Source organism: Schistocerca gregaria, chromosome 4 (assembly GCF_023897955.1).
Source record: "Schistocerca gregaria isolate iqSchGreg1 chromosome 4, iqSchGreg1.2, whole genome shotgun sequence".
Classification (NCBI taxonomy): Eukaryota; Metazoa; Arthropoda; class Insecta; order Orthoptera; family Acrididae; genus Schistocerca; species Schistocerca gregaria.
Genome location: NC_064923.1, coordinates 275,389,113 through 275,408,482, shown reverse-complemented (window position 1 = coordinate 275,408,482; position 19,370 = coordinate 275,389,113). Strand labels below are relative to the sequence as shown.

Here is a 19,370-nt window from a genome sequence, read left to right as displayed (position 1 = left end):
GGAAAAACTAGTAGAAGCCGACCTAGGGGAAGATTGGTTAGGATTCTGTAGAAATATTGGAACACGTGAGGCAATACTGACCTTACGACTTATCTTATAAGCTAGATTAAGGAAAGGCAAACCTACGTTTCTAGCATTTGTAGACTTTGAAAGCTTTTGACAGTGTTGACTGGAATACTCTCCTTCAAATTCTGAAGGTGGAAGGGTAAAAAAAAGGGAGTGAAAGGCTATTTACAATTTGTATAGAAACCAAATGGCAGTTATAAGAGTCGAGGGACATGAAAGGGAAGCAGTGGTTGGGAAGGGAGTGAGACAGGGTTGTAGCCTATCCCCGATGTTATTCAATCTGTATATTTAGCAAGCACTGAAGGAAACAAAAGAAAAATTCAGAGTAGGTATTAAAATCCATTGATAAGAAATAAAAAGTTTGAGGTTCGCTGATGATATTGTAATTCTGTCAGAGACAGCAAAGGACTTGGAAGAGCAGTTGAACGGAATGGATAGTGTCTTGAAAGAAGGATATAAAATGAACATCAACAAAAGCAAAATGAGGATAATGGAATGTAGTCGAATTAAGTCTGGTGATGCTGAGGGTATTAGATTAGGAAATGAGACACTTGAAGCAGTAAAGATGTTGTGCTATTTGGTGAGCAAAATAACTGATGATGGTCGAAGTAGAGAGGATATAAAATGTAGCCTGGCAAGGGGAAGGAAAGAGAAATTTGTTAACATCCAGTATAGATTTAAGTGTCAGGAAGTCGTTTCTGAAAATACTTGTATGGAATGTAGCCATATATGGAAGTGAAACATGGATGATAAATAGTTTAGACAAGAAGAGAATAGAAGCTTTCGAAATGTGGTGCTACAGAAGAATGCTGATGATTAGATGGGTAGATCACATAATTAATGAGGAGGTGTTTAATAGGATTGGGGAGAAGAGAAGTTTGTGGCACAACTTAACTAGAAGAAGGGATCGGTTGGTAGGACATGTTCTGAGGCATCAAGGGATCACCAATTTAGTATTGGAGGGCACTGTAGAGGGTAAAAATAGTAGAGGGAGACCAAGAGATGAATACACCAAGAAGATTCAGAAGGAAGTAGGTTGCAGTAGGTACTGGGAGATGAAGAAGCTTGCACTGGATAGGGTAGCATGGAGAGCTGCGTCAAACCAGTCTCAGGACTGAAGACCACAACAACAACAAATATTTTTTTTAAATATTATTTATTGTGCAGAATGGTACAAAGCTGTATCACTTTTCTACATAATCTCCGCCATGCTCAAGGCAAGTCCTCCAGCGCTTACAAAGTGCATAAATTCCTTTAGAAAAAAATTCTTTTGGTAGTCCGCACAAACACTCATGCAACGTGTGGCGTACCTCTTCATCAGAACGGACTCATGACTAATCTGTAAACCTGCTGTAATGTCATTCAGTGTCACTCAGCAATTTTCCTTCACTATGGCTTCAACTGCTGCAATGTTCTGTGGAGTCACAACTTGTTCTGCCTGACCTGGACGAGGAGCATCTACGCTGAAGTCACACCATTTGCAAACTTCCTACTCCATTCGTAGACTTGCTGCTGTGACAGACATGCATCACTGTACTGACCCTTCATTCGTCGATGAATTTGAATAGGTTTCACACCTTCACAGCGCAAAAACCGAATAACAGAATGCTGTTCTTCCCTGATACAAGTTGCAAGTGGGCTGGCCATCTTTATACTGGTACTGCGACGGTATGTGTGCATCTGCACTATGCTGCCACCTACAGGCCATTCTGCATGCTGTTTGTAGCACACTTACCAACTTACAGGATAACGGCGCGAAATTTCGATTTGTTATTACAAATTTAAGGTTTTCATTTGACTCACTCTCGTAAATCAACACCATTACCTGTGGAGCCATTTACATCACTAAGCAACTATCATCACCTCAATCAAAGAACGCAATTGCTATTCTACTGCTAACAAGAATGCAAACTTATAAACCAGGTACTAGACATACACAGTCATCTGGATTACTCTGAGAACCCAGTAATAACAGGATACTAAAGATAACAAGAATAAACTATTTCATTGTCCGAAAGAGGCAACCATTTACACTCCTAAACTCCTAGCCATCGACAGAGCATTAAGTTATGGCGTGACCATCTTGTCATCTTCAGTGACTAGCTCTCCATGACGAAAAAACTTATTTAATTTGTAAGACAGAGGAAGGTGTTACCTTCCATAATGACCATAACGAAAAAACTTATTTTATTGGTAAGACAGAGGAAGGTGTTACCTTCCATAATGAACAGCTGCTTCTGTATTGGAGCTGTACTGAACCGGTAAGGGAGTCACATTAGCGTGGATCAAATGGCCATGCTGGGACTGTGGAGAATGAAAAAGCCAATCAACTGGCTAAGGACACGATGGTGACTAATACACAAGAGCAATGCATTCCTGCAGATCTCATTGTTGTGGTTACAAGCTAGACCAAAAGTGAATGCAATGAGACATGGGAGACTGAAGCTCTACACTAGAGCACCTGATACAGGTGAATCCATCCATATTTACTAGACACACAGTGATATGTTGCAAAAGGGGGTTCATGAACTGCAACTTACTGCACAGGGATGGCAAGAAGATCACTGTCAGGTCGAAATTCAAGCACAGCTGCCATGGAAAACATCTTTATAGGCTCTACCTCATACCATTGCCATATTGTGAGTATGGGAGGTCTACGACAATAATCACATCTTCTTTGACTGCCCTGAATACACAAGAGAATCCGACTGGTTGATTACACAGCTGGTCCACCTGCCTCAACCTCTTCCTTGTCATGTGTAAATCCTTTTGTTTATGAATAGTTTATATTTTTATAAGTTATTAGCAGCATTTGTTAAGTTGTTTGTGTTGGTTGAGTGTGTGCTTTCTTTCACTTTCGGGCTGTTTGAAACCTGATTGTTAATACACGTCTATATCTACACACACTCTCCACAAGCCACGATATAGTGCTCGGAGGAGAGTGGAGAGCACCCCTACTGGTTATTTCCTTTCCTGTTCCACTCGCAATTAAAGCAAGGAAAATGGTCTATCTAATGCCTTCTTAAGAGCCCTAATTTCTCTCATCTTATCTTCATGGTACTTACATGCAATGTATGTTGGAAGCACTAGAATCATTCTGCAGTCAGCTTCAAATGCTGGTCCTCTAAATTTCCTCAATAGTATGTCACGAAAAGAACATAATCTTCCTTCCAGAGAAGTCAATTCACAAAATATCTCTGTAATAATCACCTGTTGACTGAACTTATCGATAACATATCTGACCTGGTGGGGGATCCCAAATGCTCAAGCAGTACTCATGAACTGGTCACACTAGCATCCTGTAAGAAGTCTACTTTATAGATGAGCTACATTTTACAAAAATTCTCCCAATAAAGCGAAGCTGACCATTCGCCTTCCCTACTATCGCTCTTGCATGGTTGTTCATTTCAAATCTCTTTACAACATCATGCCTGGAAATTTAATCACCATAACTGTGTCAAGCAGCACATTAACAAAACCGTATTTAAAAATTATGAGATTGTTTTCCCAATTCAGCTGCAGTAACTTACATTTTTCTACATTTAGAGCAAGATGCCATTCATCAACCAACTACAAATATTTCCTAAGTCATTCTGTATCCTCCTACAGCCACTCAACTATGACGCACCACAGCATCATCAGTAAACAGCCAGAGATTGCTGCTCACAGAGTCCATCAGATCATTTTGTATATAGATGTATTTATTTCAATATTATCTAAGACAACACAAATTTGGACTGGCTGTATGGGTACAACGGAAGGGGGGGGGGGAGGGGGGGGGGGACCGACTCATATGTCCTCTTCTCTAAAACATTATTTAAGCATTACCATCCTTGTGGTTAATTGTGGAATAAACAAATAAAAGGTTTTAAAATTTTGAGACAGAACTGATGGACAGTATTTACCTTCAGGAGACACAATTTCAGTACTGCTGACAGGCACACATGAAAGTACATACACTTTCCTAGCTTTCAGAAGTAATAGTTCCTTCCTTGGTATGGAGACAGCGGTGGGGGGCAGGGGTACAGGTTGGGGAAGGTTAAAAAATGGGTCCCCTAATACTGGGTTCTGAGTGACCTGCCCTTCCTTTTTAATCTTCTTTAATCTTGGAAACTGTCAGCAAATGCTGCTTGTGGAATCACATGAAGCACCATGGTACATGCTGTTGAATATCTGCATCACCTGTGAATGCTCATGAAGAGCAGTGCTTACATTGTCTTCACCTATCTTCAACTCTTGTGATGTTATTCTCAAAGACAGCTGTCAATCATCTGCAAGCATATGCCACACTCATTTGAAGAAATCTGTGACTAAGTATGATGAACCGAACACGGTCGTCCTTGACACCATCATTTCTGCCTCAAAAGTGTTTAAACCTTTCAAAGACACAATTTTTACTCACTTCTTCAACACCTTACACATGCACTAATATTCCATGAGTCTCCATTGCCTTTTTCCCTAATTTAAAGCAAAACTTATTAACGTGTTGCTACATTTTGCAATGCCACAAGTGCAATGGCAGATGCTTGTGGACAATCGATGGCTGTCTTTAAGAATGAGAACAGATGGGTTGAAGATAAGCAAAGACAGTGTAAGCACTACTGGTCATGAACATTCGCAAGCATTGCCAATATTCTATAACACGTGACCATGCTGCTTTGAGCAATTCTACAAGAAGTGTTTGCTGACACTTTCCAACAGATTTACAACTAATGTCTGAAGTATGTAGCAGCTAAGAGTTATTACAACTGAAGAGTGAACAGGAATACAACTGAAGATTGAACATTTACTTTTGGAATACTGAGGGCCATGAAGAAATATTATGTGAACAAAATACACAGTAATAATAAAATAAGCTCTTTCATTCTTAACCCTTCAGCCATGGGCAATAGAGATGTGTGCATTCAGTACTGTCATCTGCAGACAGATTTGGAGGTGGGGGGGGGGGGGGGGGGGGCGCAATTATTGTGTCAGGCGTAATTTCTGCGCTTTTGCACAGTAATGGGGCAAAACTGTATGAGAAATTGGAGCAGAGGCCAGAGCCCACAATCGCAATGAGGCTGAAGCTAGAGAGCAGATCAGCCATGAGTGCCGAAATCAGGCCACAAGTCATGGACAACAGCCGCAGCCGGTCATCACTCCTGCTTGATCAGCATCTCTGAATGGCAGCAAGACTTTCGTGACACTGTCCTGGGTGTCAATGCTCTGGGCCAGCCTTCCAAAACCCACTTTGGTTCAACTGATTTCCACATCATCGACAATTACGTCAGACCCCAATCATTGCCCTGTTCCAGATGGTTCACTGTGGCCCACAAACACAGCCCTTCCATCAATTCAGAGCCAGGAACAAGCATTTAAATACTGGCCCAGCTGAGTACAACATATTTGGCCACAACAGTGCCACACCTGGCACCTTCTGCGTCAGCTGGTATTCCTCGCTGTGAACTCTGCCGCCACTGGTCTGCGAAGGACGGACCCCTGCCTGTCTGCCAAGTCCGAGCAGGCAATACCGTGCCATCTGCCTACCCCTGTTGATCATTGTCTAGACTTTGACTCTGGGCACTGCCACTGAAATGATTCAACCTTCCGCATTTAGAGAAGATATGGTGGCCGCCCGTGACTGTAGTACGGCCACTTCCTGCTGCCATTGGCTTCCTTGCATACCAGTCTTGCCCTTTACATTGGTGTTAGATGGACTGTTGAAGATGGACATGAAGACAGTCAACTTGGAAGAGAGGAGCTTTCCGAAGGGAAAAGGGAAGTCGATAGACACGAGACAGAGATCTTGAGAATATGGGACAGCAAGATATGTAAATAACGGCACAAAACTTTTTACTTTCACTCATGGGATACCCCATACCTTTTGGTTTGACCTTTCCCTACTTTTTTCCATAATGTCAGTGTTGGATACTGTTTGGTAAAGAACCGAGGACTAAACCGTTAACTCCAGTAATAAGTACCCAGTGCAATTTACCTGAGCACTCCGCCCCATGCACAGAGTCTCACATCCTGTAGTAGGTTGGATTTGTCATAAAAAAGGGCAATATGCCAGCCAGTGCAGAGTGTCCTTGCCTGAGGCTTGGAAAATCTTGGGTACCACATTTAAGGTGAAGTCAGAAGAGACATAAGAATCATCGCAGTAAATACATAATTGTATACAATAAATGTTTAGAATGAGAAAGGATGGTAGGAATAACATGTATACTAGTATTTAAGAATAGGCATAATGTAGGATTCTAGATCATGGCTAATTAGGAGATGTAATCGGGAGAATGTGACGCCCAAGGAAAGCAGTTACCAGGTACCACTTCGTTTTTTGATATAAGTTTAAGCCGTGATACAGTGCTGATGGATTAGAACTAGATTAACAAGTCACAACAGTATTGTTTGCTTAGGTTTCACTGTCTTCACATCATACGGCAGTCTCAAAACAGCCAAGGTGCTAAGATACCACACGGACGCGAGACATATCATTGGCCGTGACATCATCAGTTAAAGCACTCCTGCTCCCTTGAAAAGCAATGTTTAGAATAGCGGCAAAACCACTAGCAATAGCCCACCAAGTGAAAGCAGTGACATAGCGGGAAAATCTGTCAGATGTTGTAAGAGATGTGCATGTAAAAGAATTAAAGGTTTTTTTTTTTTTTTCCTATGACACAGGTGGGGTTGATATAGTGCCTGAGGCTGGGAAAATATTAAGTCTGGGTACATCACAGGTGCACCTGTTATACCAGCTGTAGCTGGGTCAGTGGTATCGGAGAGCTCTTGACGCAAGGCCACTGGATTACTTGTTTTCTCTCAGAATGAGAGGTATTGGTTTGTGAAGTTATTTAGGTTTATTGTGATGTATGGAAAAGTTAGAATTATAAATATCACCTAAGTATATTGATGTATTTTGAGAATGTAAGTTCAGATAGATTAGTGAACTAATGTAGCCAATGTGCAAATGAGAGCAAATGGGCTCAGTGGTTGCTAGTGAAGGCAAATAATGTGCAATGTGCCACCATGAGCAGAGACTACAAATACGAAATGTAAAAGTGTAATTTATCTAGTCTTTTCACTTCAGTAAAATTCGAGGGTGAAGTTTCTTTGCAAAGGGGAGGAGATTGTACCAGGACAAAACTATGGGACAACTAGGAGCAGAAATCAGAGCCCAGAACTGCAACGAGGCCGCAGCCAGACAACAGGTGCTGGTCACTGAACTGCGTGATCAGCTCCCTTGTCATCGGAACACGAGTGCCGAAATCAGGCCACAAGCCATGGAAATCGGCAACAGCCGGCTGTCACACCTGCTTCATTAGTGTTCCTCAGCACCAGCAAGACTTCCGTGACATTGTCCCGAGAGTCAATGCCCTGGGTCAGCCTTCAAGAAGCTACTCCGGCTTGACTGACTTCCGGGTCATTGACAATTATGCCAGACCCCACTCATTGTCCTGTTCCAGATGGTTTGCCATGACCAAATGCAGCCTTTCCGCGAATTCACTGCCAGGGACCAGCATTTAAATGCTGGCCCAGCCAAGTACAACTTTTGGGCATAGCAAGGCCACACCCGGCAACTGCTGTGTCAGCTAGGATTCCTTGCTGTGAACTCTGCCACCATTGGTCCATGAAGGAAGGGCCTCTGCCTATCTGCCTGGGCAGGCAACAGCATGCCATCCACCTGCCCTTAATCCTTATTGTTGGTCCAGATTTTGACTCCGGGCACTGCCATTGTCGTGCCACTGGAACAACATGACCTTCCACATTAGAGAAGACCTAGTGGCTGCACGTGACTGTAGCGAGATCGCATCTTGCTATCCCAACTTGCCTCGGACCCCGAGATACCAGTGCAGCACTCTGTCTCCCGAGCAGCATGTGCACACTGCCGGCCATATGTCAACACTCACAGCTACAACATGGGAATGTTATGACGGAACTCTGGACCACACCAGAGAATGGAGCACAATCAGAAGAACACCTAAACTGTACGAGTTAGTGAAGACCTAATAAAGAGTACTATCTTTACCAGGACCCACTGCTGCTGCTACCCACATCCCCCATCTTCAACAGAGAACCCAGCCTTCACCCAGCCAGCCTCTCTTTCACCTTTATATTGGTGTACCTATCGCCTTTACACCACATCGGACATCACAGTATTCCTTCCAAATACTTTGCTGTTGCTCTGGAATATCATAGGCTGCTATTTTCCCATCAAATCTTTTTCTGTTGTTCTGAAATATTGGAAAATTGCCTGCAGTCAGAGGGTTAAGCAAATCTATTTGGTGCATTGTGCTAGTTGATAATTTATCTCCAGAGGCAGAAAATGTTCTGTTACTAGCACAGTTTTGTCACATAAGAACTTTTTTACATTATTTGAAAACCCCTTCTCATTACTACTGCTTACAATTATTGATGCACTTGCTCATATCTTCTTTAGGTCTAATTATTTTGCTAACTGGAATTGGTGTACTTCCCTGGCATATGTGACACTTTCTATGTCACATTACTAATCTTGTAAATCATATTCCTAAGCATCACTAATTCAGTGAAACAAATTTCATAGCCTTGAGCAAAGGTACACCTAATTTGAGACAATTAGTCCATTGTTGGCATAAAGTTTTATTCATTGTGAGTGAATTGTCTTCCATTCTGAAAGCCACTGTCACAACTATATTTCCATGTAAAGTTTTCTGTTATGTGCATATTGATATAATTATTCATTGCTACTGATTAAATACCAGTAGCCGATAAAAAAATGTTATCCTAGTAAAGTGGGAGTAATTGATTTAAAAAAATGAGCCATCATCACACCTGGCACACACATCGCTTTTCCAAACTTTACAATCCAAGTCTCACCTTCCTGGACCTCAGACGTTCAAACTATGAGCAAACTATTTTACCTGTTTCACCATTTCCCAGCTTCTGTAACTAAAGGGTATTTCAGCACATAAATCCTACCGTTTGTCAATGTTCCAAGCCAAGTGCACGATGTATATTTACTGACTATAAACGGAAAAATCTTGCATAATGGGCTCATATATTTATGATACTCCAGTTGATTCTGCAGACTGATGTACGGGGAACTGAAATTATTAATATTTCTAAGCGTGATTCATTTGTAACACATGTACCGGGACGAAGCATCTGAAAATTATTTTTCGAGGTTATTTCTGTAGATTGTTGGTCGTTGATATTATTGAAAGTCTACGATAAATTATTTCGTGCTTACTTTTAAGTTTCTGCGAGAATATTTACATTTTCACACTCTGTATTCTTCCTTTTACTTTGTAACACGCAGTTATTAAGTACTTTAAAAATGACAATCTGATGTATTCATTTGCTCACGGTTCATAACATTAGCTGAATAATACATCAACACAATACATTACCTTAGATGTTTTTTCTTATTTTTTCCTTTTTATTGGCTTCTATCATACAAACTTTTTAGCCGCTACAAGTAAATGTACTGACGACACAAATAACAAGACAACAGTAATTCTTCGTCGTACATACTATTCATATGTTTTCAGATCAAAATTATTGTAATCAGACTGCAAAATACAGTTGACTGCTAAAAATTTATTTATTAATTAAGTTCTTTAGTTAAGTTCAATTTATTTCAGATTTTTGTCTTCTTTCGCTAGAAACCAAGATATGGCATCGTCTGTTTATATTAATTGAAACGTATACCGAATGAAAACTTACTATCTTTGATTTGCATTCCCTAATTAATATCTCTGCACAAAGTAGTTAGTGAATTGTGACTGTATTGTAAGGTGGCTGTTCTAATCTCCTTGCTGTACTGTCAAGGAAAACAAAAGCAATGCAATCTTGTCACGTTTTGCCTACATTTCAAAGATTCGTTTAATTCGGAGATATAACTGTCAGGTGGTACTTTAACAAGATTCATTGAACATTAAAGCAGCGGAGACTTGTCTTTCTCAGCCAGTGAGCGCAAGGCATCTGCTTGAAAGGTTATTGCTATTCCTAACGTCCTGTTCCACAAAGGCAATATACGCGTTGTTTAGTTTGTTTAAACGCGTAGATAGGTCTAAAATAGCAGTCTAAAGCTTAACACAGATATCACGTATTTTTAACTGAGGACGTTGGACAGAGGCAAATATCGTTTTATGGATCCGTGCCAGCAGTTTGATGTATGGAGGAAAAAAATTCCCATTTTTACAATTGCGAAGGCATTATAATTTCCTTACTGTGTAGCAACAAGACAGAACGAATGTGCAACACCAGGTGCTTTTGTTTACTAAATCTTTGTCTGTTGACATTGCCGTATAGTTATCGCGAAAGTTTTACATTTGAGTCAAGTTCATTTCTGCTATCGTTAGAAAGAGTATTTCATTGTCCTGTGTGGTAAATATATGTATATGTATGATTTGTACACTCTCCTCCCTTTCTCCCCCACCTCCATATGATGTCGCGAGAAGTACATTATAATATATTTTCAACGTGATATAACTTACAGACTCTGCAATCATGTTTGGCACTAATAAATTACTCTTGTCTTGGTCACCAGTATTTGTGTTTTACTCCTTGTGATGCGTTTTACTCTCAGCATCATCAGCTCTGTGATACAAAATATTACGTGAGAAAAGATTGAAAACGATTTTGTGTACGACACAGTATGCAAAACGTAATGTAAGACTAGGTGGGAAACAGTTGCCTGTACATGATGCAATGAGTTCAGTTACACATCTTAATGGATACTCAGTATCAAGTCAGTTATAAATTTTCTTTCTTAACATGAGTGCTCAAGGTGGTTCATACAATTAGGCATATCACAAATTAAACATCTTTTCCCAAAGATGGCATTAGAGACATCTGCACCAGACCACAGAATGTGTGTGACTTGTGAACACTTAATTACACTCAATTTGTGGGTCATTGTTATGTATTCTACAGTATTTAAATAGTGGATCAAATTTTTCAAGAGGTACATAGATATCTACATATGAATCTTTATGGATTATGTAGCTTTCATTGATATCAGGTATTTAAAAATACAGTGTTCCCCTTAAGACATCAAGATATACAAATTTACCTATTTTCATTAAAAAAAGGAACCTTTATTAAATCAGTCTATATTGTTAGCCAACTAGTGAGGCAACAGGAACCTTTATGATGGTAACCTGTAAAGATGATGTTTTTTTCTTTAATTGTACCATTGTCAGTGCTAAACATAAATTATCATGTAGTGACATGCCAACTTTTACTTTGTTCTATAGGAGAGGCATATTTTCGTAATGTTCTATCCAATAGACTTTTTGTATTACTGTTGATTACCATGATTTTATTGCAGTGCACATATTCATTACAAGTGCTTGTTCATTTTATTTATTCATCAACAGGCCATTTAGTACAATAGCATTGAACATGTCAGATACATTACAGAAGTAATATATGTGTATATGAAACATTAACAAAGTAAGATGGTATATGGAGAACCCAAGTCAGGATGGCTGGCAGAGAAATAAACCCCGCCTCCTGAATGCAAGCCATCTACTTTAAGACTGGTGTAACCACCTCACTCGATAAATCATTGGTAGGGGACTCACAAATACAAAGTCTACATTGTGATTGCAACAAGCACAAGAAGTAAAACGGTGAACAAAACATTTTGAAAATAAAAGCAATGCTTAAAAAATGAAAACACGTTAAACAACTCTGCTGAAAAGTACAACATGCACACCGAGCGAGGTGGCGCAGTGGTTAGCAGACTGGACTCGCATTTGGGAGGACGACAGTTCAATCCCGTCTCCAGCCATCCTCATTTAGGTTTTCTGTGATTTCCCTAAATCGTTTCAGGCAAATGCCGGGATGGTTCCTTTGCAAGGGCACAGCCGATTTCCATCCCAATCCTTCCCTAACCCGAGTTTGAGCTCCGTCTCTCATGACCTCGTTGTTGACGGGACGTTAAACACTAACCACCACCACCACCACCACCTACAACATGCACAATAAGTAAATCAGTGATATAGCTAAATCATGAAAGATCAATATAAACACCCCTGAAAAAATAAAAACACATTTTACAGTGCCATTGAAAAGTATAATGCATGAACACATGGAAACCTGCCAACACTATATCGATAGCAACTGTGCTAGCATCACATCCCTTCTCTGAGGGCATGTATTACACTGCATCTGAAATGGGAGAGACAGCAAACAAACAACAGAAACAATCTTTGCAATGAAAACACAGCATAGGTGGTACATCAGTTAATAGAATCAAAAGAACTCCACAAATGAGGGTGTAGTATTCCTGTAAGCTAACATATTCGTTTACGTTGTTGAAACACCTCTCAATAAGAAATGATTGTAACAGTGCTCTGCCCGCATCTCATGGTCGTGCGGTAGCGTTCTCGCTTCCCACGCCCGGGTTCGATTCCCGGCGGGTTCAGGGATTTTCTCTGCCTCGTGATGGCTGGGTGTTGTGTGATGTCTTTAGGTTAGTTAGGTTTAAGTAGTTCTAAGTTCTAGGGGCTGATGAACATAGATGTTATGTCCCATAGTGCTCAGAGCCGTTTGAACCATTTTTAACACTGCTCTAAAAGCCACTTCTGTCTCCAACCTCTTTATGTATATCGGCAGTGCATTTTAAAGAATTCCATTAAAGTGGTTCACATGTATTTCAGTTCAATCTATTCTAACTTGTACTATATGGAGGGATCCAAAGCTGTGTGTGTTATAACTGCAGTAATTGTGGTAAATGTGTCCAATTGTTGGAAGAAAGAAGAGGTTGCACCCATTTACAATAAGGTTAATAACCACAAAACTACAAGGGACATATTCTGATCTCAAACATAATGAGGAGGTATCTCAGACAGAGCAACTTCCTCCGTGCCATCCATCATGGATTCCGAAAGCATCGATGATGTGAATCTCAACTCACACCTTTCTTGTACAAAAGCTTTATACTAAGGCAGTCAGATAGATGCAGAATTTCTTGATTTCTGAAAAGCATTTGACTCGCTACCATATCTATGCTTATTGTCAAAAGTATGATCATATGGTGTATCATGTGAAATTTATGACATGACAGGATTTTTTGCTAGGTAGGGAACAGCAGGTTATCTCAGAAGGAGAGTCATTGCCAGTTGTACAAGTAACTATTGGTGTTCCCCAAGGAAGTGCGTTGAGACCCTCATTGTTTGTATTGTATATTAATGACCTTGCAGACAATATTAATAATAAACATGACTTTTTGCAGATGATGCTGTTATTTATAATGAAGTGCTGTCCAAAAGAAGCAGCATAAGTATTGAGTCAGATCTTGCTAAGATTTCAAAGGGGTGCAAAGATTGTTAACTTGCTTTAAATGTTCAGAAATCTAAAACTGTGCTCTTCACAAACAAAAAAAACTTAGTATCCTATGACTATAATATCAATAAGTCAGTGTTGGAATCGGCCAACTCACAAATACCTGGGTATAACACTTTGTAGGTATATTATATGGAATGATCACTTAGACTAATTCATGGGTATAGTAGGTGGTAGACTTTGGTTTATTGGTAGAATACTGGGGAAATGCCTTACAAATAACTGGTGCGACCCATTCTAGAATGTTGCACAAGTGTGTAGGACCTGTACCAGATAGGATTATTCTGGGATACTGAATGTATATAAGTTTATTTAACCCATGGAAGAGTGTCACAGAGATGCTGAAGAAACTGCAGGAAGATTCTTGATGACAGATGTAATCTATCTCGAGAAAGCATGGACACAAAATTTCAAGAATCTTATTTAATTGATGACTGTAGGTATATACTACAACCTCTATGTATTGTTCTCAAAGGGACCATGAGGACAAGATTACAATAATTATGCCACATTTGCAGAGGCATTTAGTAATAATGCTGCCTGCGCTCCATATGTGACTGGAAAGGAAACAAACTCTAATAACTTGTGCAATGGGATGTACACTCTGCCATGCATTTCACAGTGGCTTGCAGGTCAGAGAGTCTAGCTCTTGTCCTCAAGACACATTTGTACATGTACAAGGAGTGTATACAGTAATCAAACATGACATTTTAAATAAGGGCTCACAGTAAACCCTAGCAGAGCTATTTGACAAGAATTGAATACCCCTTTTCTGTAATGTAAAAATTTGATTTAATCGACTGTTAATCTAACTCCAGGAAACCATTCCATAAGCCACAAAGGACTATGAATAACTATAATAAGCAGTTCTAGCACCATCTGAAAAGCAAACTTTAGAAATAATTCTCAGAGCAGAATATGCAGAACTGAGTAGCTGGAAGAGTTTAGTTACACGGTTTTTCCAGTTTAAGTCTTGGTCAACGTACATTCCAAAACATATTTTGCATCGTACCCTATTAACTCATTTCTTCCCAGTACCAGATGGTGATCTTGGTTTTGACTGATCTATCCAAATAATATAATTATAGTTCATTTTCTTTATATTAAGGCGTAAAATGAAGACTGCAGTAACTTGAGGACTTGACCAGTTGTATTGGAAAGAGATTCCTTAACATCACTTACTACTGCACTAGTATCATCTGCAAACACAATGATCATGGTTGCAGTTTCTGAGGTGTGTGTCATTTATATAAATAAGGAACAGAAGGGGGCCAATCCACTAACCTCCTGGAGTACGCCTATTTTGACTTTCCTTGCATGAGATAATAATCTGATTTTGTGATTAGCATGAGCCGATGTGAGCTCCACAACCTATGATCTATTTTTCAAATATGGTTGATACTACTTGTTTTCTATTCTACATCTACATACATACTCCCCAATGCACCATACGGTGCGTGGTGGAGGGTACCTCGTACCACAACTAGCATCTTCTCTCCCTGTTCCCCTCCCAAACAGAACGAGGGAAAAGTGACTGCCTATATGCCTTTTATTTCCATTACTTCCAATACGTACAAAAGAAGTTCATGGCAAACCATACCAAAAGCTTTCAAATGATGTAAATTAACTCCAACAACACTATTGTTGTTATCTATACTTGTAACCAATTCATCAGTGTAATCATGTATCACTGTTAGTGTACTTCTACCTCTTCGAAAGCCATGCTGATTATTATTCAGTAGGCTGTAGACATCTAAGTACTGGGCAATTCATTGTTTCAAAAATCTGGCAGTTGCTTTACAGAATACTGAGAGGAGTTGGTGATTTTCAACTTTATGTCTATTCCCACTCTTGAATAAAGGTAGGCCTATCACTTTTGATATTTTTAATCTTTGGGGCAGCCCTCTGTCAGTGAATGATAAATTCAGAATGTGAGCGAACGGCTTTGATTTGTGAAGCAGTACAGATTATAAGTGACACTAGCACATCTACACCTGCTGATATTATGCATTTGAGGCTTTTAATCACCTCCACTGCTTCATGTTCATTATTTGGAACTAAGTACATGCTGTATGCTGAAGGGCACAACCAAAGTTTATCCTGATTTGTGAAATCTAAACCAAGTTTTTGAGAAGCATTTATAAAGTAATCATTTATGTAATTTGGCAAGTCTTTTTTGCCAATATTGACATCATCGGTATTTGTAATTGTTATTTCCCATTCTTCATATATCTTCCCTGGTTCACTTTTTACAATGTCCCACGCAGATTTTGATTTGTTGCCCAACATTCTTATGATGTCATCATGTCTATGTAGTGTTGCCTTTGCAATTACCTGTCAGTATATTTTCTCTCAAGTCTTTAAATGTTCCATAAACTGTTGGATGTGTTCAATTGAGAACTAAGCATTTTTAAAGTCCTTCAGGAAATCTTAATCCCTGACACAGTCCCGGAACTAGATTTAGTGATCTGACATGAATGGACTGTAATCAATATTTTAGGCAAACACATTTAAAAATTGGACATGAGCATCGAGGAGAAAGCACTATTGGTACGTGAGTGTGAAAGCACTTCTAACCCAGATTCGTTACTGAGACTACCAACAAAACTAGCAAAATTTTCCACAGAACATCAAAATGCTATGAAAAGGATATCTTGATATTGACCATAAAGATGTCATATAGAGTTACAGATTAGTATGACTAAAAGACTGTTACATAGAAGCTTTCAGCCAAATCCTTCTTCAGAAAACAAAAACATGCACACATTCACATGAACAAGCATACCACACACACACATGACTGTTCTCTCTGGCCACTCCATCCATAAATATTGTGTGTAATAGTCTTTTTTTGTGCCTATCTGCAATTCAATATATCATCTTTATGGAGAATGCAATCTATCCTTTTCATAATGTTAAAGAAGTATGTTCCTTTCTTTCACTGGTGTAGCTGGAATTTTAAGGATGATGGCATTATAATTGGATAGTCCTAAGTCAGTATTAATAGTTTCTAGATCTGTGTTGTTCACATTTGAAAGTATATTGTCTATAAGACTTTCTGTTTTTGAAAGCATAATGTATCTGGACAGATAGAAACATGTACTCACCAAATGGTAACAGGAGAACACACATGTAAAGATATTGAAATTTGCAAGCTTTTGGAGCCAGTGGCTTCTCCTCCTGGCAAAAGGGCTATATGAGAAGGAAGAGGGGTGAAGGAAAAGAACTGATGAGGTGTAGAAAATGGAGAGAGTTTGGATAAGTTGCCCAGAATCCCATGTCAGGGGAGACTTAGCAGATGGAATGAGAAGGAAAGACTTTTGGGTGACTTTTCCAAACTGTCCTCATTTCCTGCACCTCAGCAGTTCTTTTCCTTCATCTCTCATCCTTCCCCCTTAACCCTTGTGCCAGAAGAAGGAACCACTGGCTCTGAAAGCTTGCAAATTCCAATATTTTTATATGTGTTTTCTCTTATTGCCACCTCGTGGGTAAGTTTCGTTATCTATCCAGTTACATTATATTTTCAAAAATTAACTATTTTGATATATTTTTCCATTCTATTTGTTGTTCTTTTGGGGTTATGTTAAAGCACAACAGTGATGGTCATCACTAAACTACAAATGACATATAAGTTACTCAGTATTTTCTGATCTGTAAAAATTGTGTTATGATAATCTGTTCAATTTTTAGTCTGGTATAGATGTTGCCTCTGATGCCATCTTGTGGCAAAAGACATTAATTTTGTAACATGCTAGATGGTGTGAGCCAATTTGGTCGCCGTTTGCAGTTGACTAGATACTATGTAGCAGCTGAAGTATATAACAGAACTCAGTGCTTCATGTACAGACAATTGTTCCTCCAACTAATTTTAGGTGGTATTTTGCATATTGCGTCATTGTACAGAAAACTGTTTTCCATATTTTTTCATGCAATATTTTACACCACAGATCTGATGATACTAAGAGCAAAACTTATCAAAAGAAGTAGAAAAATAAAAAGAATTATTGTCAACAAAGACAAGAGTAATTTATTAGAGAAGGAAAGTTGCTACTCACCATATAGCATAGATATTGAGTCGCGATAGGCACAACAAATGATTCACACAGTTATAACTTTCAGCCATTAAGGACTTTGTCAGCAATAGACACACATGCACACACACACTCACACAAACGCAACTTGCACACATGTCTGCAGTCTGAGACTGCCTGTGTGTATGTGTATCTATTGCTGACAAAGGCCTTAATGGATATAATTGTTTGAATCTTTTTGTTGTGCCTATCACGACTCAGCATCTCCGCTATATGTGGAGTAGCAACTTTACTTCTGTAATATTGTTACATTCCATCCTGGGTTTTCCACTGTAGTCTTGCAGCAGCATGACATTAAAATGTATGGCATATGTTGTTGAAATCAGTATGATTTATTTTTGAAAATAATCAAACATTTTACTTGATATGTCAATATGTAACAAGATATTGTTAAACAGAAATAATTACTGGACATTTAGTTTGAAAAAAAGCCCCTGTTACTCTTCCTATACTACTCTTACTATCTAATACTTGAGCATTTTAACTTTACATAGATCACTGTTGGGTGTATACATACTGGTAAAAGCAAGTCTATCTGATGCAAATGTTAAGAGTTAGGCAGAATTTATTTTCCTCCGTAATTTAGCCACTTTGACTTATTTTGTTGGACAAATAATACTACACGCCTACTCCTTTTAATGTTTCATTCTCCTAACCTAATTCCTTCAGCATCAACTGATTCAATCTGATTACATTCCATTGCCCTTGTTTTACTTTTGTTGTTGTTCATCTTATAACCACTTTCAAGACATTATTCATCTCTTTCAGGTGCTGTTCCAAGTATTTTGCCATCTCCTTGGTAAACCTCAAAAATTTTATTCATTCTCCCTGAATCTTAATTCCCACTTCCAAAATTTCTCCTTTGTTTTCCTTACTGTGTGTTCAACGTACAGAGTAAGACTGGGGATAGGATACAACCATATCTTATTCCATTCTCAATTACTGCTTCCATTTCATGTCCTTCAACCCTTAAAACTGCAATCTGGGTTCTGTACACGTTGTAAATGACCTTTCACACCCCGTAATTTATCCCTGCTATGTCCAAAAGTGTAATTCATTCAACATTGTCAATAACTTTCCTTTCTTTAAATCGATAAATGCTACAAGCATAGATTTGCATTTCCTTAACACATCTTCTGAAGTAAGTCATAGGGCCAGTATTGCCTGGTCTTTTTCTCAAATTCTCCAGAATCCACCGAGCGAGGTGGCGCAGTGGTTAGCACACTGGACTCGCATTCGGGAGGACGACGGTTCAATCCCGTCTCCGGCCATCCTGATGTAGGTTTTCCGTGATTTCCCTAAATCATTTCAGGCAAATGCCGGGATGGTTCCTTTGAAAGGGCACGGCCGATTTCCTTCCCCATCCTTCCCTAACCCGAGCTTGCGCTCCGTCTCTAATGACCTCGTTGTCGACGCGACGTTAAACAACACTAACCTAACCTCTCCAGAATCCAAACAGATCTGTCCTGAGGTACGCTTCTACTAGTGTCCCTGTTCTTCTGTAAATAATCTGTGTCACAATTTTACAACTGTGGGCATACTAAAGTAATAGTTTGGTAGCATTCACACCTGTCAGCACATGCTTTCTTTGGAATTGAAATTATTACACTCTGAAGCTCAAGGGCATTTTCCCTGTCTTGTGTATCTTGTACATCAGGTGCAATATTTTTGTCATGGCTGGCTCTCCGAAGTATCTCAGTAATTCTGAGGGAATGTCATCTACTCCAGCTCCAGGGGCCTTGCTTCAATTTGGGTCATTCAGTATTCTAGCAGTACTATTATCTCATCTTTATTTACTTTCTCTTCCCTTTCTATATTAGTTTTTAAGTTCATTTCTCTTGTATAACCATTCTATTTATTACTTTCACTTGTCACCTTTCCCTTCTTTACTTATTTCTG

The 19,370-nt window shown here is 39.3% G+C and overlaps 2 protein-coding genes across 7 annotated transcripts in view; one reads left to right on the top strand and one right to left on the bottom strand.

The window, feature by feature from the left end:
* The window catches only part of LOC126266943 (uncharacterized), a 54,534-nt gene extending 44,697 nt beyond the window's left edge, over positions 1-9,837 (bottom strand). The window contains exon 1 of one of the 3 annotated variants that reach the window (XM_049971645.1): positions 9,751-9,837. The gene's annotated coding sequence lies outside the window, so the exon portion shown is untranslated. The other 2 variants (XM_049971642.1, XM_049971643.1) reach the window with 2 other exon arrangements.
* Positions 9,838-9,906: 69 nt separating this feature from the next.
* LOC126266942 (uro-adherence factor A) overlaps positions 9,907-19,370 on the top strand; it is a 136,468-nt gene continuing 127,004 nt past the window's right edge. Inside the window, exon 1 of one of the 4 annotated variants that reach the window (XM_049971637.1) lies at positions 9,907-10,019. The gene's annotated coding sequence lies outside the window, so the exon portion shown is untranslated. Of the gene's footprint in view, positions 10,294-10,650; positions 11,051-19,370 lie in introns of those variants that run through there. The other 3 variants (XM_049971638.1, XM_049971641.1, XM_049971639.1) reach the window with 3 other exon arrangements.